Source organism: Solanum pennellii, chromosome 12, assembly GCF_001406875.1.
Source record: "Solanum pennellii chromosome 12, SPENNV200".
NCBI lineage: Eukaryota > Viridiplantae > Streptophyta > Magnoliopsida > Solanales > Solanaceae > Solanum > Solanum pennellii.
In genome coordinates this window covers 51,163,766-51,187,953 of record NC_028648.1, presented here as the reverse complement: position 1 = coordinate 51,187,953, position 24,188 = coordinate 51,163,766, and the positions used below count along the sequence as shown (strand labels likewise).

Genomic DNA, 24,188 nt, shown 5'->3' with positions numbered 1-24,188 from the left:
GAATGGAAAGGAGAGGGTTGTGGCACTTTTGAAGAGAGGATAAAGAATGAGAGTAAAAAATAGGGTCGAGTTCTTTTTAGATTAAAATAGGAAAGAGTTAGAAGAATCAATTTTGTCTATTGATTTAATAACAGATGAAGGGCTAGGATTCTATTGAGACTTAATTTAAGGATGGATGGATGGGATAAGAGTTGGAATGAATTTTAAATGGTCAAAATCGCAATTAAATTGATTAGAATTGAGATGATTGGATGGCTATAATTGAAATACAATTGGAATTGAAATGGATTAGAATAAAATAGATTACAATTTTAAATGATTTAGAGGAAATTTAAAGAAATGTTATTCAGTTAAAATATTACAAATAATTAAATATTTTTTATATAATAAAATTTAGTTAAATTTTAAAACATTTGAGTATAATAATTATTTTGAGTTAACTATAATGATTTGATAATAATAAAATAACTTAATAATATATAATTTTAGACAAAATTGATTAGAAATTGAAACTCGAGATATGCTTTAAAAATAAGTATTTAATCGAATAACATTCTCAAAAAGGGTTAAAGGTCGGTCAAAATTGTGTGCCAGTAATGAACAATAATGTTCTATTCCTTCATTCAACTACACCATTTTGTTGAGGTGTATAAGGAGTAGTTTCATAATACTTTTCTTCATTACACCATTCTTCAAATTGTTTAGACAAATATTTATGCCCTATGTCGGTTCTTAAAGAATTTATGTTTTTGTCTAATTGATTCTCAAGTTCATCATATATCTTCTAAAGCACTCAAGTGATTAAGATATATGAGAAATCAAATAACATAACTGAAACGCGTGAAATCATCAATAAATGTAATGAAGTACATGACACCAGACCTTTCCCTCACATTTATTGGACCACAAATATCATAATGAATTAATTGAAGTTGGAACTCAATTCTCTAAGCTTTCCAAAATGGCTTTAGAAAGAATTTTTTACAAGTTGGCATATCAATTTACTAAAAGAAGCTAAATGTTCTTCTTTTTCCAATCTATTCATTCGATCTTGCCTATGTGACCTAATATTGTATGTCATGTAATAAAATCAATATCATTGTTACTTTATACATGTCCTTACATATTAGTCATAAGTGAAGAATTAAAATTTAAATTATAAAACAATCACAACATAGTCCAAGACCATGTAAAATATTATCAAGAGTTATTCTATTACCAAGACAACTAAATAACATATCAAAACCAACGTCTAAAAGAATATAAATAAATACTAAGTTTCATTGAATCTCCAGAGCATATAGCATGTCATGCAACATCAAATAACGGTCACCACGCAAGTCCACTTTGTAAGTGTCTATTCCTTTGACTTTCAGTTTCACATTATTTTCCATGTAGATCCACTTTGATTTAGATGAAACTCGACGAAATGTTACTAATGCTTGTCTATATAGATTCATGTGGTTGGTGGATATCGAGTCTACAATCCACATAGGATAAAATTCAGTTGATAAGGAAGTGTTAGAAACATATGTAACACTTAGAGAATGTGTTTGGAAATGCTTCCTCTTTCGGCTCTGTACATTCACGAACAAAGTGTCCCAAGACTTGCCAATCATGACACTTCATTTTGCTCTTGTATCTCTTATTGAAGAATCGTTTTCTTTTCATGGAATTAAGGTTCCCTTTTTTCTTAGAGGGTCTGTCTCCGGTATCTAGGTCTTTTGCATTTTTTTCCTATTCCTCTTCCATTGAAGCGTGAAAACTTCGTGTTCACTTGACTTTTCCACAAAGGCATTTGAAACAACTTTAGTCAGCACAAAATCGCTCATCCATAAGATCAAAATGGCGAGAAATATCATAAAAGGCTTTGATACTATCATTGTGGGTCAAGTTAACCTTTAAATGTTCCCAATTATTGGGAAGAGAACGAATCATTGTATGAACTTGTTCCTCATCTGAAAGAACATGGCCAGCGCTCTTGAGTTGAATTATCATGTTCGACATCACCCTAAAGTGTTATTGACATTTTGGTTATGACGCTTCTTATATGTGTCAAAATTGATAGCCAACTGTTGGAAAGGAGTTACATATAGAAAATTCCTCAAATTCATATATGAGGTCATCAACTGCAGAATTGTTATTATTTTACGTGCAGTAAAATTAGCCTTATCTAAGCTTTATAAGCTTCAAGGTCTCTTTTGTGATGTGTAATGATTCCCGTTTCTGGTTGATTCAAAACATCATTTATATATTCCGCGCATTCTCTCTTTCGGTACATACCATATTTTATGATTTCAGATGTTGTAATTGTCACCATTCGATTTTTATCTTTGTTTGAGTCAGCAATGATACCTTTTGATGTCATGACTGTGTTTAAGAGGCAATAAGGCAAAAAAAATTAAATGAATTTTGTAGGAGGCATACACATTCAAACGAATCAATTCTCATAAAGGTTTCATATTTAATGTAAAATCGAAAAGACACATAAGTATCCAATCATCATTACGAAATTTAACTAAAATTTGAAACTAATTTCTTGATGTGTATATCGATATATTTTAGACCATAATCACAAAGATTTACATGTCTAATAATAAAAAACCATATGATAATGCGCAATAGAATAACAATCCATCATATGCCTTCGGATGGACTTTTGATTCCTCAACAAATTTTGTGTCTCCTAGGGACACCAATCTATGATTTCATGCCCTCGGATACATGTCCTACAATGACGTTCTCTTCTACATTATCTTTTACTCGACTTTGAGAACTCCAACTTAGAGTAATACGAGTTTGTTCTTGTTCAGCCATGTCCGAAATAGGAACAAGGAAACAATAAGAATGGTTGAACCATTCAGTGTGACAACATATTTCACTTATATTTGTAGAACACACAAAAAAACTATTTGAGGAACATAAGAAATAAACAAATTAACAAGACAAATATTTGGAAAATATAATATATATAAAGGCATATATTATAAAAAAAACCATCCTAAAATGTCACAACCCAAAGTAGCCCCTAGGTGTAACACAACATATAAGACCCCGAGAGGCCCCATACAAGCCACATAGCATTCATCATGCAATATAATAGAAAACTTAAGAGATTTAAAGGACAGTTTCAATGTATATGAGTTAATAAAATAAAGCAGAAGTCTAAACATTGTCTCAAAGCCATCTAATACATAGGAAGAGATCAGGATGTATCCCTTACATCAAGTTCAAAACTGAAAATAAAGACAAAGGAAACCAAAGTTCGGTCGTCAAAACATGAGGAGTCCCAATCTCAAGATTTTACAATGAGGTCCTTAGCCACGAAAGTTGTGATTCTGTAAGGTCATACCCTACAATTGGGGAAATATAGGCAAGAGTATGTGTCAGTACAAAATGTACCAAGTATGATAGCAATGCATAAAACATTTGAAAAGGTGTTTAAAATGACATTTTCATGAAATGCAATGACCAAACTAGAACATGAAATGAAAGAGTTAGAAATATGACTCATAAAACATGGTCAATGCGAGCTAACATCTTTAAAACCTTTGTGAGATACTTCTTGAAGTAACCTTAGTTCATTATTGTGGGAGATTTACCTATAACCGACATTTAAGACCATTAATGTATTGGCCGTGTTAGAAATGTTACCAAAATCGTAGTTTTGTGTTGAAGTCAACAAGCAGGTTCGTAACAAGATCTCAACAAAGGGGATCTATGTGAGGATTGAGTACGTCCAATGGTCTCTATGCACCGAGAAGTCAGAGAAATGATTGAGAAGAATTATGTGGTTAATGATTTCATTTATGGTTTGTCCAAATTTTAGCATAAATGAATTAAAGACATTGAATTTCATGTTTATTGGGCTTTCTCTTATTCTTTCTTATTGTGTTCCTATTTGACCATTTTCTGAATAAAAAAATGCATCTCGTTGACATGTTTTGTTATTTATTCACAAAAGTGTTGTTTTTCCTCTTAACTGCATGCTAGGAATCTAATTGAATTGTCAAAGACATTCTAATTTACATTGGATGATTATGCTGAATTTTTTGTCTTCTTTTAGTGACTTAGTGTTATTATTAATATATAATTACTATTATTAATCAAAATGATTACTTCTTTATAGCAAAGAAAATTGCATATTGTTGACACTAATTTTTAAAACATAAAAATAGATTTTAATTAGCACATTTTTAAGGACTGTTTTTGTGAAAAACTATCAATTTTTTTAATTAAATATTTAAACTAAATTTCCACACTTTTTTTATAGCAAAAAAATCATCCAAATTATTTAAGGACGTAGGAATTTGTTTTTTGGAAAGTTTGAGCAGTTTAGGAATCTTTTTGCGAGGAATGTATACATTTAAATAACAAAAAATAATTTTCATACCTACTCATTCTTTATAGCAAAAATAAAAGGGAAAATTCTCAAAATAACAATATTTTAGCTTCTAATGGGCCCTTGAGCTATATTTTCACTAGTTAAAATTACATGGGATGGCAAATATTCATAGCTAATTATATTATAGGGGTATAGTTTATTTTATTTACCTTATCTAATTATAGTTTATTTTTGTTTGCTATATTTAATGGGGTCCACAACCTATTATATAACCAATGGTATAAAAACATTATTTTCTAATTTTGTATATAATTATACACAAAACAATTTTCTCTCTCCTTTTCACATTCCAAATTTTTCTCCTACATTTAATACTCCAGCTATCCGGTTTGAAATTCAAATTGTTGTCCAAAATTAGATTATTCCCTCCCGAAGTTGAAGTTCCCTCCCGAAGTTGAAGTCAATTTCGTAAGTACTCCTTAATTTTAGTTGTTTACCTCTTTTTTTTCTTTTTTTTTACTTATTCAAAATTTGTATATCTGTTCTGTTTATTATTTTTTTCATATATTTTGATGAAATAATCAATTTTTTGTTCTTGATAGATTTAAAATTGGTCACACAATGAATGAATCATCTTCATCTTTGAGGATTACCAGAGGTATTCCTTTGCATGTCAATGTTGTTGACATTTTACCATCGTTTTCAATGGGGTTAACTCAAGATTTTGGGTTTGATGTAGGGTCATTGGGAAAATCAAATCAAGTTATACAAGAACAAACAATGGAAGAGCTTAGATCAAAGAAAAAAAATGACTCTACGGCAGTTCAACAAGTTATTAACAATGCCAAAACTAGAGGCATTAAAATAGTACAAGGAAGAAGAAAGAGGAAAGCTGTAAACATTGAATCAGAGGAAAATGCTTCTGAAGTTGTCGGATCTGAAGAACATAATATTCATGAGGTACTGTATTAAAACACAAAGTTAGATAAATTTTTTTGGTTAATTAGATGTCAATATACAAAAAATATTAATTAAGTATTGTATATAGTATAATTGCATGTTTAGTAATTGTATATAGTATATTGCATATTTATGTTATTTTTGTTTTTTTGTATATATATATAAAAAAGTAATTGGACTTAGTTGTACAGATGGAAATTTTTTATATATGATTAGAATTTGTATATTCTATTAGTTATATACAAATTATTGAAGTTAGTATATGTTAAGTTTATATACATATACAAAAATTGATATGTACATGTCTGTTTTAATAGCTGGTAGTAGGGGATTGTATATTAAAGGCTCATTATTTTTTTCATATACATATGTACACAAAGTAATTGGATTTAGTTATATAGATGGGAAAATATCATATGCGATTATAATTTGTATATTGTAGTAGTTATATACAAATTATTGAAGTTAGTATATATTAACTTTATATATTATTGGAGTATATAAAAAGTCATTTAGAAACTTGTATATAATGTCACGTTTAACTAATATATTCATGTACACATATAAATATACAAAAAAGGTAAGTTCATATATATATACAGAATTTTTTTTTTGAATTTGAACGTTTAGCTTAAAAAAGGGATGTTTTCCTAAAATTGTGGCATTATCTAAATTTATTGTTAGCATATTTAACGCTTCAGTTATAAACCACTTTTTAAAATATAATTGTATAAATAAAAAAAACATTATATACAAAATTAAAGATACCTAAAACAACTAAACTATACCCATATAAAGTAATTAGGTAAACTATACCCATATAATGTTATTTAATCTAATAAGTTTGCCATATATGAAATTTTCCCTTTAAAAAGTCAATATTTAGGTTTGTTAAGGACTGAGTTATGTAAAAAAATTATTTTGACTAAGTTGAAAAAATATAAATATTAAACAACAGAATAGAGAAAATCATGGGACAGAATATTTCAAAAAAAAATTAAAATTAACATAAGTTACGTATTGAAAGAGCATATGTCGCCATAAGTCTTTGAAGCGTTTTTTTACTCTCATCTTAAAATTTTCAAAAACTTTTTTTGAAAAAAAGAGTAGTTTGTCTTCTGAATCATTAACATAAACCATCCGATCTTCTTCTAGTTGAATTTGACATATTTGATGAATATCTAAACAAACTCACATAAAAATTGAAGAAATTGACAGAAAATTTATAATATATAAAATCAGAAATACGACATAATCGGTAGTTTTGAAAACAAAATCAAAAGAAATCATACTAAATAATTGAAAGTATCTTTATCAATAAAGAGATTTATTGAATTAATTTAGAGAATTGTTGAGCAAATTATGAGAACCTTGAATAATTTGTTTTTCTTGATCTGCAAAGAAATTTGAAGAATGAGAAAAATAGAAAACGTGAATGGTGGGAAAAGAAACCGTGAAAGACGGGGAAAGAAGATAAATGGGTAGTCGTGTTTTTGTTTTTTTTTATTTTTTAATCCATTATTGGTTTAGAAATTAGTCCACAGTTGTATTGTTTTGAGAGAAAAAAAGAAAGATAAATAATAATATTTCGATACATATTATTTTAAAAAAATATTGACATTTTGAATAAATATTTTAAAGTGTGATTGTTTTGACTAATTATGCTAGGTATTATGACTACTTTAAAATTTTCAAAACAACAATATTTTAGTTTCTAGTGAGACCCCTTAGTCATAGTTTCACTACTTATTTAAAATGTTAATATTTAAGTTTGTTAAGGACTGAGTTATGTATTTATTTTTTTTGAGTAATTTGAATGAATACATATACTAAAAAACAGAATATATAAAATCATGGAACAAAATATTTCATTTTTTTTACAAAAATTAAAGTTAACATAAGTTACATGCTGAAAAAGCATATGTCGTCATTAATCTCTCGAGCGTTTTTTTTTCTCTATTCTTAAAAATTTCAAAAAAAAATTGAAAGCAATAGTTTTTCTTCCAAATCTGTTCGCAACAAATTTACCTAGTCGCTGAAAATTAACAACAAGAAAAATAAATAAAAGAAAAAATGTGATCTTTATTAATGAGGTGTTGTGAGTACAATTCTGTTGTCTCTTGATTCTGTCTCCTAAGTTTCTCCGTGATTCGAGGGCCTTCAGTAGCGTATTTCCCGAATTTTTGGATGATGTAGACCTCCTTGAGATGTTGTCGATCTACGGGACGTCGAAAAGCGCTTCGTCTTTGTAAGTCAATCTCCGGGAAGAACTCCGTTAATCACTCCTTCGAAGAACTATTGATGTTGATGTTGTAGCTTTCTCCAATTTGCATAATACTTTTTGAAGATTTTTCTGGATCCCCTTGAATGCCATGTTCATCCCCTATTTATAATTGTACGGAGTGGACAAGGTTGCTTGTGATTGGCCAAAGGATGTCATTTTGACACTTGGCGCATTTTGATTCATTCTTGCATTTGACTGGGACTACCACCTCATTTGGACACGTGGCGTCACCTTGTTGGTTCTTGGATGCCTAGTCACTATGACACGTGGCATGGGTTTGGGCTTCAATGTGAAATAAACCTTGGATTTGAATTTAATAAGATGAACTTATTTATTTGTAAAGCCCAAATTAATTTTAATTCAAATTTTGTATGAATTTGATCCAATACAATTTATGTGTCTACAAATGCCCCTTAATTCGAGGCTTGTCGATGTAGAGGCTTGCCGAAGTTTGGCAACAAGACTTGAAGTAGTCATGGATATGTTTTCCTATTTTTTTTTTTAGACTTCTCTGCTTGTAGGTTTGCCGAATTTTGACGACGAAAGTTGAAGTCTTCATGAGAAATGACCATGCCGATATGTTGATGTCAACCTTTACCAAAGTCTTCATGAAAAAATTCTCTAATTTGTAAGAGGTCTTTTGACTTTCGGTTGTTTATCAACTCATTTGACTTGATGTGTTTCAAGCTCTTGAAAACTTATCCCTTGACATTTTTCATAGTGTGGTAGTTTCATTTGGGTCATCACTTACGAAATGACCGCCAATTCAATGAGTAAGGATTGCGTCCACAAGCTTGACTTGATGATAGAGGTCTTCTGGTTTCAACGCAAATTTTAGGCTTTCACTTGAATGGAACGCAAGAAATTCAAATTCTCATGAAAGCGAGTCGATTCTCCTTCGGGCATACTTTTTCATGTAGTTTCCGAAGAAACTTTACCATAATTTTGTTTTTATGGAATTTCCATAATTTGATTCCATGGAAAATTTCCATAATTTAATTCATATGAAAACTTACCATAATTTGGTTTCTATGGGATTCCCATAATTTGATTCTCGTGAAAAATTTCCATAATTTAATTCTTATGAAAAGTTACCATAATTTGGTTTCTATGGGATTCATATAATTTGATTCTCATGGAAAATTTCAATAATTTAATTCCTATGAAAACTTACCATAATTTTCGTACTTTGTAGGAAATAAACTTTCCATCATTATAATTTTCCATAATTTGTAGGAATCAAATTGGTTTATCCTTGTTTTGAAAGCTATATATACACCCGTATATGCATTGTTGTATCATCAAGTTCGATTGAGTCCTCTCAAATTCTTTTCAAACTCTGATTTTCGTCACCCCTTTTCAGGTCAGCGCGACTTTGGTAAAAAATTCATATCTCATTGTAGAAATACTCAAATTGCGATCCATTTGATTTTTCTGAAACTAGGCTTGCATATATACAACATATCCTAAAATCACGGTAAGAAGATTCTCGAATTTACTCAGGTGATTTTTTGAACTCAGCCTAAAATTCTGATGAACTGAACGCATCAGCTTTGCGCGACTTCGCAGAAAAATTCATACTTCAGCGTAGGAATAACGAAATCACAAGACGTTTATGGTGTTGGAAAGAAAATTCATAGGGATACATCATATACAAAAACCAATATTAGATCACCTCTGTGCTGATTCAGTTTTCTATCTGAAATCAGCCTTTCGCTAATCGCAAAAATTTGAGGTTACCCTTTTTACTTTGGACTTGTTCTTAATCTAATTTTTTCCCTTTTTGTTTAATGTTTTTGCACATTCTTGATAGAGAAATACGACTTCGATCCCGCAAGATGATGCACTTCCGCGACCGGGATTCGCCACATCCTCTTCTTGAAATAGTGGGCGACGACCAACAAAATTAAAATGCCAAAGTTCTACTTCTGGAAGTTCAGCCTCCTGCTATCAGCGTCTTCTCTCTTGTTAGTGGGGCATATGACGAATCTCTTCCACTTGAAGAATGGTCAAAAATGGATACCAACGACGTTTTGAGAAACTTCTCGAGTAAGGCTACTAGCATGAAAGTTTTTTTACTGAAATCCGCAATTCTTCATGACGCATCATCTTCCAAATCTTCTCATTCTGATGGAAATTTTAACAATTGGCATGTTCCCTCTTCTAACTTCGGTAATGTTTGCTACACACCTGGCTACTGGGAATGGGTGGAGGACGTGGTGTCTCGTCACAAGGATATTTTGGAAGATGATGCGTCATGATGGATTGCTTCTTTTTTCACGTACGACTATGACGACAATGTACTCCATGCTTTTTGTGAATTTTGGCGTCCGTCTACAAATACACTTTCTACTTTCATTGGAGAGATGTCCATATCACTTTGGAATTTGCAAGCCATTGCAGGTCTCCCCGTACAAGGGCATTTTTATGATGGAGTCGTTCCCTCGGCAAAGAATTGACACAGACAGATACTCAAAATGAATTGCTTCTTCCCCAAAGTTGTCGATATTTGTTTTTGGCCTTCTACATATTAGCGAAAGATGATCTCCAAAAGATGTCCGTCCATGATTGGGTGAGGTTTTGGTTTAGAGGACCTCATAGATATGCCGAACCTTAGCAAAAGGTTTTAAAGGTACGATCCACAAAGCCAAGATTGAACCACAATCCTTCCGGACACATTGATTCAAATTTCTTGCCGCGGACTGATGAGGAGAATGCCCCCTTTATCGAGTTAGATGTGGAAGAATCGCTTAGAGATGACAAACTTGGCAGAGTTCTTTGCTTGTTGGCTTTTTAAATTTGTGCTTCCGAATAAGAAAGTCAACCATGTGTGCGCTAGTGTTTTCAAAGTTGCGAGCTTGATGGCTCATGCAAAGAATTCTCCTTAGCAGTCCTTGTTCTTGCAAGCATATATCACGGCCTACGAGAAATCTCTACTTCTTCAATCTTGAGTGTGGAAAATATAATTTTCCCCATACACTATGTATATGACTGGCTTGGGGAATACTTTGGGACTCATCATCGCGTCAATCGTTCACATCGCTCAATACCTCTCTGCAAAATTTATGGCGAGAAGATTACCAAGTGTTTTGATTTACCTGACGCCCAAAAGTTATTTCAACAGGATGATGCCCGTCGCCTCTATCATTTAGCGATGTTGCAAGGGAAAGATTTGCACCTTATCGATAAGTCAAGCTTTCAAATTCGTGGAACGAATATGTCATAAGCCTTCGTTCAGGTTATGTAATCCTTAGGCATGATTCAAATTTCGTTGTGGAATCCTACAGCCCTGTCAGATTTAGTCGACAATTTGGTTTTTGTCAAGATGTCCCCGGAGATCTTATAGAGTGTCCTTACGATGGTACACTGTTAACATTGGTGCAACTTTGGAATTCTTCTTTTCGACTCAATACCTTTTCTAAAGTCATGATTCCAACATTCTCATTGGAGGGTGTTCCTTTAATGACCCGCGTGTATGTAAACGGGTGGCCATCCCAAAGGATGAATACCTCCCAAGGAAACCTCCGCATCATTTTGAAGAAGAGAAAGCAAGACTCCGCATCCACTACATCTAAAGAGGCTTCTGATCAACTAAAGTAAGTCACATCTTTTTTCTAAATCTCAAGCAAATTCAAATGAAACTTTGCAAGTCTCTAAGACCTCATCCAAGTCCAAAACCTTGAAAGATAGGGATGTGTCTGCACAATCAAAATCGAGTCGCCTCATATCAGCCTCAAAGACGACTTCACTTGCTTCCGAAGTTGGTCATGGTTTTTGTACAACAAATGAACTTCATGTATCATCAGACAATGATAATGGACAAAGGTCAAACCTTGAGATGCCTTGTGATGAAATTTCTCTTATGTATGCTTCACTGAATGGTGTTGGACGACTCAATGTGTCTTGTAGTCCAATGGATCGTCACTGGAATCGTCCAAAAAGAAAGGCACAAGAGCTAGATGATGCTTGTCGTGGTATTGACATTTTAGATACACATCTCATTGATGATAACGACTTTGTAAATGAGGATTCGAACTCGTCATCTCTGTTTGAATTAGTGAAACAAGTAAGACCCTATCCTTTTTTTTAATCTGATCATCTTTTCATTTCTTATTTTTTTTATTTTTTTATTTTTTTTCAGTTGGACCTTCAAGAACTATATGGTGATGACTTTAACAATGGCGCGGTTACAGATTTCACAGTAGATCTTAATGATCTTGAAGCGGCTACAAAAGACTTTCATTCTTCCATTAATAATATGATCCCTTCATCAGAAGTAGTTCCACCAAGAAAATCACCTTCTACTGACATGATGCCTTCATTGCGACGTGGTGCTCCTACTTTTGAGCCACAAGAAACCATTTATCGTGCCAAATCAGCCTTCGTTTCTGAGATGTGGGGCACATTGTGTCAATGGATTACACAATTTTCCTTAGGTTCTTCGGATGAATTTACAACATTGGAGTCAAGTATCGCTTCAACTCTTAAGGCGATTAGAAAGGTAAACATTATTGATGTCTCTTCTTTGGAAATGTAGAGAATTTCTTCAAGTCGTACGCAGAATATATTACTTTAAGATCATCAAATATAACTAAAGAATCACATGAAAAGTCCCTTTCTGATGTGCAACGTCGTCTTGATGGTGCAAAGTTGGCACATGAAAAGTTGGATGTATCCATGGAGAAACTTCAAAGCAACTCTAGAAGATGTGGAGAAAGACTTAAAAGTCTTATCTTCCAAGAAAAAGAGGTCACCGAGCTCATTAACAAATATCAAGAGAAGTTGTCCAGAAGTCGAGAGAATGTCACCACTATGGAGGGCAAGATTTATACCATTGAGGCAAATAATGTGATGTCTAACGATGAGATTGCGAGACTAGCCAAGATAGAAGAGGCAATTGAGAAAAGTCGTCAAGACATCATAAGTTTCAAGCCTTTTTCGTGGTTAGGATTTTTTTTATTTATTTGCTTAGGATTTTCTTACTCGCTCATTAAAGTGTAGTGGTTCTTTTTTTTTGTTAAGCAATAGAATAGTGACAAATTTTCTTCTCTTGAATTTCAAATTTTTGATTGCTTCTTCCACGAGCCCCGTTTCTTCTTCTTTTTTTTTGAAAAAAAAACTGCATATGCTAGCGTTATTTGATGATTGCAAACAAAACGTTACTTTTTTCAGCTTTTTCAACTTAGCGCACATGTGGAAAAAAATTCATAGCCTGAAGTAGGATCGAAATAACAAGCTTCTTTTTTCGTTTGAAAGTCAACTTAGAGATCTTCAAGCTGTATAAAAATCAAATACATGGAATTTATGGTTAAGTACATATTTGGGTTCGAAGTTGGCTCACAATCTGCATGCTTGAATCCTCAGCTTTGCGCACATGTGGAAGAAAATTCATAACATGGAGTAGGAGCATCGAAATGATGAGCTTCATTTTTTGTTGGAAAGATAACTTCGATAGATTCAATATGTATAAAAATCAAATCCATGGGATTTATGGTTTAGTACAGATTTGAGCTTGAAGTTGACTCAAAATCTGTATTCTTGAATCTTCAACTTTGCGCACATGTGGGAGAAAATTCATAACGCGGAGTAGGAGCATCGAAATAACAAGCTTCTCTTTTTGTTGGAAAGACAACTTAGAGATCTTCAATTTGTAGAAAAATCAAATCCATGGGATTTACGGTTTAGTACAGATTTGGGTTTGAAGTTTGCTCAAAATCTGTGTGCTTGAATCTTCAGTTTTGCGCATCTTCGGGAGAAAACAAATAACTCAGCGGAGGAGCCTCGAAATGATGTGATCTAATTCCTTTGGAAGAATAACTCATAGACATGCAACACATATAAAAATCACAACCAAAAGATTTCCAAATTAGCGCGGATATCGTTTCAAAGTCAGCTCAAAATTCAGTTTTGCTTAACTTTTTCAGCTTTGTGCAACTTTGGGAGAAAATCAATTACGCAGCGTAGGAGTCTACAAAAAAATTCAAGTGGACTATATGACTAGAATGTCGTTTCATGAACTTTATGCGCTTTTGACGACAACAAAAGGTTGTCTCTTGAACTTGGAGAGTTCAGATCATGATTTATTTTTTTGCGGCTATGTCATTTCAACATAGAGCTTTGATCCAAAGGGCATTCCCATGTGATATTGCAGGTAAGGATGCCCCTAATTTTGAGTAACTTACTGCAGCATCAGTAAATTACACCAAATTATCTACATCATAAGCAAAAACAGGAGTAGAATCGCAAGTCGCTTCATCCAATGCCAATGAATTCATTAGTCTGCCGCATATCAAAATTTCAAATCAAAATCCCTTTTGAATTGATTACATTAATACCCGGAGTTGACTCCAAAACTAACATGTTTGATATGGAACCTTGAACTATCATAGTTGAAGATCCATGATCCAATTTAGGAGTTTCTCTTTATGAGTTTCTTCTTATGTTGCGGATATGGCTTCAAAACTCTTCTACTTTGCTCGTTTGCGCCGCATTTGAACTAAATTGTTAGCTACATGATTTTTTTTAAAGATCTAGTGTGATGATCACGCAAGACCACCAAACTCTTTTTTTTTCCTCATTTGACTGAACTCGGAGTGATTACTCCAAGCGCCTACGTACCTTAGTGAAGAGGATCAAGTCATATCGTAGTTCAAGAGGATGAGTTTTTTTTTGGGAGTCGTACACAGTTTATACTCTTGTGGGCCAGGAGTATCATGCAGTTTATGTTCATACCTTAAGGAGCGTATCCAACCTTCATGGGAAATATTGCTTCACTTCTTCTGGTGTGAGAAGTGCACTAATGAAGATTGGACGTGGATCTTCCAGAGTTCCTAGATTTAATTCCTTGAGGTCGTCTATGGTTAATTGCACACCATCCTCCAATTGAGGAGGAGTCTTTTGAACATCATCATTTGTATCATCAACGTCTAGATCTTCTTCCACTGTTATGTGATAGGATGATTCTGTCAAGTTTGAATTTTCCACCTCACTTCCCACGAAGACTGTAATGGTTTTATCTTCCTCCTTCTTGGTTTCTCCATGAAATTGGTTGGTGACAACAATTGTGCTTCTATTCACCATCAAAGAACCATCAGTGGTTATTGACAATACAGCCTTTCTCTTTATACGTGATGGGAAAACACTGTTAATCTCCTTATCGTCAACTACATCACAAGAATCTTGATTTTCATGCTCCTGCAACCTCCTTTTGGATAATGATTTTATTTTGGTTCCCAAGCAATGAAATACAGAAGTATTTGAGGTGGTGTCATGTTCGTCCACTTGTTTAGAAGATCCTCTTTCATCCTTGCGGCCCAATCTTTCAAATGTAGAAACACGAGGTGTCAGTCTTCCAATGCGTTCGAAAACGAAAGTTCGTCGTGGTGTTTTACCCTTCTTAGTTTCCTTTGTATTTTATGTAGAGGTGTAGTGAGATGAAGTTATTTCTTTCCCCTTCTTAGACGAAATCCGAAGAGGCTCCGGCAAGTTGAATCCTAACCCAAACTTAGGAGTGGCGACATGATATCCTTGCTTTCTCAACTGCATTTGAGACTTTGTAAGCCCGTGTATCTTTTCACCAGTGACTTCATCCTTGAGTTCTCCTAACTTCGGTGGATTTGAGAAATCATAGCCTGATTTTTTAAACAATGTGAAGACCTTTTGATCAAAGTTCCCTTTTATCTTACCAACTTGCCTATTGCCTTTGGATGGATCCAAAGGGATACATAGGATTTGTGCAATTGGGACAGTCATTTTCTCCTTCAAATCTTGGAATTTTATGTAACTAAATTCCTTCCTCAGTGGTTCGACTTGTCGAGTGCATTCCTCTAGTAGCGGTTGCCCTTTTTCGACGTTCATATGGAATATAGCAAAAAATTGGTTGCTCGTCGGCCATATTAGTCTGCAAGTCTCCTTTAGGTGGTGAAAGCTTAGCAGAAACCTCTTCCGTTCTCTTCTTAGACATCTTCATAGCGGCCCAATGAACTTTACTATCTTCGAGATCAATTGGGTCGGCTTCTACATGTTCATCCATATTTGCTTTTCCACAATATAAATAGAATTTTGCATCTGCAAAATATGACTCTGTCTTAGTGAAAGGATTGATGTCTACATCAATGTTGAGAACTTCATCGTCTTTCATATATGTCATGCACTGATGCAAAGTAGATGGAACCACTCCATTTTCATGAACCCAAGGACGCCAAAGCAACAAGTTGTATGATGTTTTGGCGTCTATGACATGAATCAAAGTATTTGATTACACGTCGCCAATGGATAATTCTACACGAATCTTCAATATGGATTGTTGTCCTCCTTGATTGAAACCTTGGATCGTCATATTGCTTTTGGACAATTCATCAATAGAGATCCCAAGTTTTTTCAAGATAACTTTTTACATAAATATTCACTGCCAAACCACCAACGATTAGAATGTGATTGAGATGTTGTTCTCGAATTAATCCTACAACAAACAAGGGCCTATTATGTAGATTAGACCCTAACAACAAGTCGTCATCTATAAAGGAAATTGTAGCACAACATAGGGAAACTTTTTTATTAGCTTGATGTTCTTGTGTTATTGCTGCAGTATACTTTCCTTTGCTCCCCTTTGTTTCGTCTGTGCTGGAAACAACATGTGTTGCACCAATTTGACTACTGCAAAAGAATTTTTCAGTAAAGAATTCACCAACATAATGGGTTTTCGAACCTTCTGCGATAAAGAATCATTGATCTTTGGTCTAGTACAAGGCTTGGCACTTTTTAATGGTTGTAGTTAATTCACGTCACTCTTTGTTGCTCTTGTCTTAGGAAGTCGTATCTTAAGGACTTCTTGATGTCTCCGCTTCTTATAAGTAACCAAATTCCAACCATCAGATTCATTTTCTTTGTAGTTGTCTATCTCTGGTGGACCCTCAAGAGTTTTCCTTGGAATATCAACTTCAATGGGCGCTAAACTTTCGAATTGTAAGAAGGTGGTGTTCGGCATGGATGACGACCTTGAGCACTTCTTTTGATTTGGTGCTACACTAGCATGATTTGCCTCCGCAGTTTCATCTTGGTCAATGATGATTTTTCCTTCACTTACCAACATCATGATCTTCTATTTCAAGATAAAACATTTACTTGTAGGGTGGCCAAGGACACGATGGAACATTCAATATCTAGGATCATCAACCTTGTTGATCTCTTCAGGCCTCTTTGACTCAGGAAGATTAATAACCTTCTTAGCTAGAAATTCCTCAAGAATCATAGGTACATCTGAATCGGAAAATGGGTATACCTTTGCCTCTAATTCCTTCAAGGTTGGACGTCGCCTCTCCTCTCTTGGATATTGACTTGGGGATTCTTCCTCTTTTAGTTTACTCTTGGTGGTAACTTTTACTGAAGTTGCTTTCACCGCCATAGATTCCTTAGTCTGGATCTTTGAGGTCATACCTTTCTTGAAGTCCTTCTCTTCCTTTGTCAGATCAGCAAAAGGAGATGCCTTCCCATAACTTGCGATGCTCAACTCCATGTCGTGTGCTTGTGTAACAAGTTCCTCAAAAGATTGCGGTTTGATTCCTTGTAGTTTGTATAAAAGTCCCCAATACATGCCCTGGATGCACATTTCCATAGTAGATATTTCAGAAAGACGATCTTTGCAGTCCAAACTCAATGATCTCCATCGATTGATGTAATCCACCACTCGCTCATCCTTTCTTTGCTTAGTGCCGGTCAACTCTATCGTGCTTACAGTTAGGCGAGTACTATAGAAATGATTGGGAAATTTCTTCTCGAGTTGCTCCCAAGTATCAATGGACTCTGTTCTAGGTTGATGTACCAGTCGAATGCATCCCCTTTCAGTGATCGAACAAACTGTTTTACCAAAAGGTCACCCTCTGTTCCAAATATTGCTACAAGTTTCAACAGAGTGGGCGATATGCTGCCTTGGGTTTCCCTTGCCATCAAATTGTTGTAGCTTTGGTGGCTGATAGTTTGTAGGCATTGATAGGCAATCAATCCGTCTAGTGTATGGCTTTGATTAATAGAAGGAACTTTGTGGTGTTCTGCCATGTTGAGCCCTAATAGTGTTCGTTATCATGTCATGCAACTGTTGGACAGATAATGCAGCAACTAAAGCAGATTGTTTCTCATTTTGAATTTATGACTTTGCTAGAGATTCTTCAACGTCCTTGTTTCGTTGATCAAAACCAGATGGACAAGTAGGAATGTGACGTGACTCTCCAGGTGTAAAGAGTTCCAACTTGTTCATAAGTTGAGCAATATAAAGTTTTTTGACATCAACGGATTTCTTCAAGGGGTTTGCTCCATCATAGCAAACTTCTCGTCCATGTCAGTCGAGTCAGTCATCAAGGCATTGACATTCATTGAAGTTGGAGAATCCATTGAATCTTAGGAATCACCAAAGTTGAAGCCAATTTGAGAAGATTCTCCGAAGAATACAGACGCAAGATTTCCTCTAGGTGTTGTACTTACGACAATTGTATGAGAATTGTTGCTTTTCATTGCCTCCAAAAAAGTGAAGTATTAAGATCCATCTAGACAACTATTTTTGAACTTACGCCAAGTAATCTGGTCAACATGACTGAGACCAGAAGACACGACATCAATAGAGTCTTTGACAGAAAAAACACAACTCTTTCTGAACACCATTACAATAATAGCCTTTGTAGTTTCTAATTTGCAAGAGAAAGAGATGAAGAGCAGAATTGGTCCCACTGGGTGAGCCAAATTTGTTCGCAAAAAATTTTCGTAGTCGCTGAAAATTAACTGCAAGCAAAATAAATAAAAGAAAAAATGTGATCTTTATTAATGAATCGTTGTGAGTACAATTCCGTTGTTCTCTTGATTCTCTCTCCTAAGTTTCTCCGTGATTCGAGAGCCTTCAATAGCGTATTTCTTAAATTTTTGGATGATGTATACCTTCTTGAGATGTTTTCTATCTCCGGGACGTCGAAAAGTGCTTCGTCGTTGTAAGTCAATCTCCGGGAAGAACTCCGTTTATCACTCCTTCGAAGAACTATTGATGTTGATGTTGTAGTTTTCTACAATATGCTTAATACTTGTTGAAGAGTTTTCTGGACCCCCTTGAATGTCATGTATATCCCCTATTTATAGTTGTAGGGAGTGGACAAGTTTGCTTGTGATTGGCCAAAGGATGTCATTTTAATACTTGGCGCATTTTGATTCGTTCTTGCATTTGACTGGGACTACCACCTCATTTGGACACATGGCATCACCTTGTTGGTCTTGGATGCCTAGTCACTATGACACGTGGCATGGGTTTGGTGTCACGACCCCAAATGAGTCGTGAGTGGCACCCACACTTAACCTTTTAAGTGGGCGAACCAACCAATTTAATTTAACTTACAAAATACAAGCATAACGCAGAAACTCAAATGTTACTAAATATCATTTCCCAAACCTGAAAGTCATCACATCAAGGACATCTAATCTCCAATACTAAGTCAAAGAATATCAACTACACCAAAATAAAAGAATAAAATGGTATGTTTCCGACAGTATAGAACATCAAGTCATGACCAAAAAAATCCAACACGAGCTTGAATGGATAGCTCACCCTGGAACTTGTTATGCGGGAGGCTGGCTAGAGCTGAGGGAGATCAAAAGTCATAGGTACACTCGCTGCATTTCATAAAAGGAAAACAAAGAAGAAAACAAGTAGGGCTCAATACGAGGCAACATGTACTGAGTAAGTATCATCGGTCAACCCAAAATAGTAACTAATATACAAAGAATAATAGTATGAACTCAACTATAGAACTTAACATGTGATAAGCAACAAACAACATGAACAAGTGTCAATAACAATAAAGTAAGCACGTATTAAGTCAGTGGCATCAAGATCACACATGAGGACTCATGCCTCCAAACCAAACCATTTTGGGAGTTGAGTTCTTTGAGATTGAGTATCTTCCATTAATTGAACATGTTTTTCCTTTAATATTATCATGTCGGAACGTGACACTCCGATCCAAGAATACCGTGTCGGAACGTGACACTCCGATCCAAGAATAGCGTGTCGGAACGTGACACTCCGATCCAAAAATTTCGTGTCGAAACGTGACATTCCGATCCAAGAATATCGTGTCGGAATGTGACACTCTGATCCAATAATAACATTAGTTTACCATTTAATATCGCCACTTTTTCATTCGTTAATAATATTCTATCGAACCTTCTTCCTTCAAGGCATTACTTCGATAGAGATGGTTTAAGATTATACATTCCACGGTCTCGGGATTTCAGACACGGTCTCGGGATTATAGACCAATTACAAAACACACGATCAAGCCACACAAATCCCACAATCAAGTATATATGCATATTTTATAAGTTAACGAGTTTATAAACACTCATATTATTTTATGTCCAACCTAGACACCACAACTCACCTAATTTATAATAATATTTACTCAAGTTCAAACCTAAGAGTAAGTCTTAATTCCTCTAGTTAGCATAACTTTAAGGGAATTTAAATAACTCGATACACCTAACATTTAATTACCTATCTTAATATCAAAGATTGATTTAAAATATAATACCTATAGGAATTAATAAATGATGAACCTTAAACAGTGGCATACTATGGAACAATGGCAGAAGACTATTCCTATATTCTTCTTATTTTCCAAGAACCGACAATCCATAAAATAGTAATAAACATTATCCCCTCCCAATTCACTGAACCAACGAACATGCAACAACCATATGAGATTTCAACATGACTAATTTTAACTTTTTATCCAATTCACTTAATATAGTAATAATAACAAGATAACTAATAAAAATTAACATCAACCTTTACTAATTTACTACACCAGTTTATGCCCGGTAAAAGGAATAATCTGACATCCATACCTACTTGCCAATACCATACATTATTGCCTCATCATTACCTAATCACTGTCAATTTCTAAGTTTTACACAATTTGACGTCATTTATTTATATGTTTTTATGTATTTCACTATAAGTGATCATATTATAACAAGGTAGGCATAGGATGATACTTTTAATGACAATTAAAGAAGTTGGGGCATTAATTGTTTACTTGAGCCGTCATCCTCCTCCTCTTCGAAGTTTGTATGCCGATTTAAGAATATTAAACCCTACTCATTATATGACTAATTATAAATATGACAAAAGGGACTCCATACTAATTTTAATGTTATTTCCTTCAACCACCAACTAAATAAATTATTTAAACAACCCCCTTAACCTAATAATCTTAGTTACGAATAGTCTAAAATACCCTTTTAAAATCTATCGAAAGAGTCATTTATGAAATAAAAAATTTTAGTACTCAAAACGATCAAATAGGTCGTTACATTTGGGATTCAAGGTGAAATGAACCTTGGATTTGCATTTAATAAGATGAACTTATTTATTTGTAAAACCCAAATTAATTATTCAGCGTACTAAACATGGATTTAATTCAAATTTTGTATGAATTTGATTCAATACAATTTATGTGTCTACAGAATCATTAACAGAAACCATTCAATCATCTTCGAGTTGAATTCGAGATATTTGATGAATATCTAAACAAACTCAAATAAAAATAAGAAAAATGACAAAAAATTCATAATATATAGAATCAGAATTACAACATAATCGGTGATTTTGAAAACAAAAACAAAAGAAATCACACTAAATAATTGAAATAACTTTTATCAATTAAGAGATTTCTTGAATTAATTTAGAGAATTATTGAGCAAATCATGAGAACCTTGAATAATTTGTTTTTCTTGATTTGCAAAGAAACTTGAAGAAAGAGAAAAATAGAAAACGTGAATCGTGGGGGAAGAAAACGTGAAAGATGGGGAAAGAAGATTAATGGGTAGTCGTGTGTTTATTTTTTCTTTTATTATCGATAGTGGTTTAGAATTTGGTACAATGTTGGACTGTTTTGAGAAACAAAAGGAAAGATAAATAATAATATTTTGGATATAAATTATTTTCTAAAATATTGACATTTTGACATTATAAATAAATATTATAAAGTGTAGTTGTTTTGACTAATTATGTAAGATATAATGACAAGTTTATTAAAATTTTCAACACATTAATTTTTTGCTTCTAATGTGAGACTCTTAGCCATAATTTCATTATTTATTTAAAATGTCAATCTCTAAGTTTCTTAAGGCTTGAGTGATGTATTTTTTTTTTATTTTGATTCATTTGAAAGAATACATATATTAAACAACAGAATAGAGAAAATCATGGGAAAAATATTTTAATTTATTTACAAAAATTAAAGTTAACATAAATTAAATACTGAAAGAGCATATGTCACCATTATTCTTTCGAGCGTTTTTTCTTCTATTCTTAAAAATTCTATTTTTAAAAAAAATATATTTTGTCTGCCGAATCATTCGACAGAAACTATTCAATCTTCTTCGAGTTGAATTCTACATACTTGATGAATATCAAAACAAACTCACAAAAGTAAAAAAATCTATGATATATATAATAAAAATGCAACATAATTAGTGATTTTGAAAACAAAATTTAAAGAAATCTAAGTAAATAATCAAAATTACCTTTATCAATTGAGGAAATTCTTGAATTAATTTAGAGAATTGTTGAGCAAAATATAAAAATCTTGAATATTTGTTTTTCTTGATATGCAAAGGAACTTGAAGAAAGAGGAAATAGAAAACGTGAATGGTGGGAAAAGAAAAAGTGAAAGACGGGGAAAGAAAATTAATGGGTAGTCAGTCATGTGTTTGTTTTTTCTTTTTTCTTTTTACTGGTTAGTGTTTAAAATTTGATCCAATGTTGACTGTTTTGAGAAATAAAAAGAAAAGATAAATAATTATATTTTGGATACAAATTATTTTCTAAAATATTGACATTTTGATACTTTAAATAAATATTTTAAATTTTAGTTGTTTTATGTTAGGCTTATGACTAGTTTGCTAATTTAAAATTCTTAAAACAATAATATTTTAGCTTCTAATGAGACTCCTTAGCATAGTTTCACTATTTATTTAAAATGTCAATATTTAAGTTTGTTAAGGATTGAGTTATGTATTATTTTTTAAGATTAATTTGTAAGAAAACATATATTAAACAACAGAATAGAGAAAATCAAGGACAAAATATTTGATTTTTTTAAAAAAAAAAATAAAGTTAACATAAATTACATATTGAAAGAGCATATGTCGTCATTATCTTTCGAGCATTTTTTTTCTCTATTCTTAAAAAATCTATTTTTTTAAAATTGTATATTGTCTTCCGAATCATTCCACATAAACTATATGATCTTCTTCGAGTTGAATTCGACATATTTGATGAATATCTCAATAAACTCACACAAAAATTGAAAAAATTAATAAAAATCCCTAACATATAAAATCAGAAATACAACATAATTGATGATTGAATACAAAATCAAAAGCTCACTAAATAATCGAAATTACCTTTATCAATTGAGAGATTTCTTGAATTAATTCAGAGAATTGTTGAGCAAATTATGAGAACCTTGAATAATTTGTGTTTCTTGATCTGCAAAGAAATTTAAAGAAAGAGAAAATTGAAAACGTGAATGGTGGGAAAAGAAAACGTGAAAGATGGGAAAGAAGATTAATAGGTAGTCAGTCATGTGTTTGTTTTATCTTTTTTATTGGTTAGTGGTTTAGAATTTGATCAAATGTTTGACTGTTTTGAGAAATAAAAGGAAAGATAAATAATAATATTTGGATACAAATTATTTTCTAAAAATATTGATATGTTGACATTTTTTAAAGTGTAATTCTTTTAACTAATTATGTTAAGTATTATGACTAATTTCCTAATTTTAAAATTTTCAAAATAACAATATTTTATCTTCTAATGGGACCATCAGCCATAATTTCACTATTTATTTAAAATGTCAATATTTAAGTTTTTTAAGTGGTGAGTTATTTAATCTATAATATTCATATTGTGTGTGTATTTACATATCTATTATTTTTTAAGACTCATATAAAATAAGTATTTGAGTTTTATTCTTCTATTAAAAAAAAAGTTATCTACTTAACACTCACATGTGTAACAATCAATAAAAATGATGGGCCAGTTAGAAACCTTACAGCCATTGCAAATGTAGCTACACTGTTACCACATGCAATTACTTTTGGTTGAACCAAATTCGTATAATTTTCTTCGAAAGGACTCACATCATTATGAGTAGTTTCACCCCTTATAGATAGCTTCCTTTTCATATAAAGAGGCTTTTTTATGTATATTTTACTGAATTAATTTATTTTTAGTATTAGTACTTTTAAAATAAATTCTACATAATGGTTGAATTAATTTTTAAAAGTCTTTTATAGTGATTGTGATCATAGAAAGATAAAAAAAATTTAGACATATCTACTTAATTTTTTTTTAGATCAAATAAGTTTTTATGATTTTTTGGATTACAATTGTACTATTTGATGATTTTTACTGCAATTAATGTTTTTAAGAATTGTATATTACCTTTTTTTAACTTTATTGAAGTTAATATAATATTTTTCTAATTCATTATTATTTTTGGTAATTTTAATACAAACCTATATACTAGATAATTTTATTATTTAATTTTGGTC

General features: G+C 32.7%; 1 long non-coding RNA gene across 1 annotated transcript; it reads right to left on the bottom strand.

Annotated features, from left to right (window-relative positions):
- Window positions 1-18,371: 18,371 nt before the first annotated feature.
- LOC114075165 lies at window positions 18,372-23,173 on the bottom strand. The gene is made up of 2 exons (XR_003575570.1): window positions 23,037-23,173; window positions 18,372-19,235 (listed from the first exon to the last, which is right to left on the bottom strand). It is a non-coding gene; the product is annotated as an uncharacterized LOC114075165 (long non-coding RNA).
- Window positions 23,174-24,188: the final 1,015 nt, after the last annotated feature.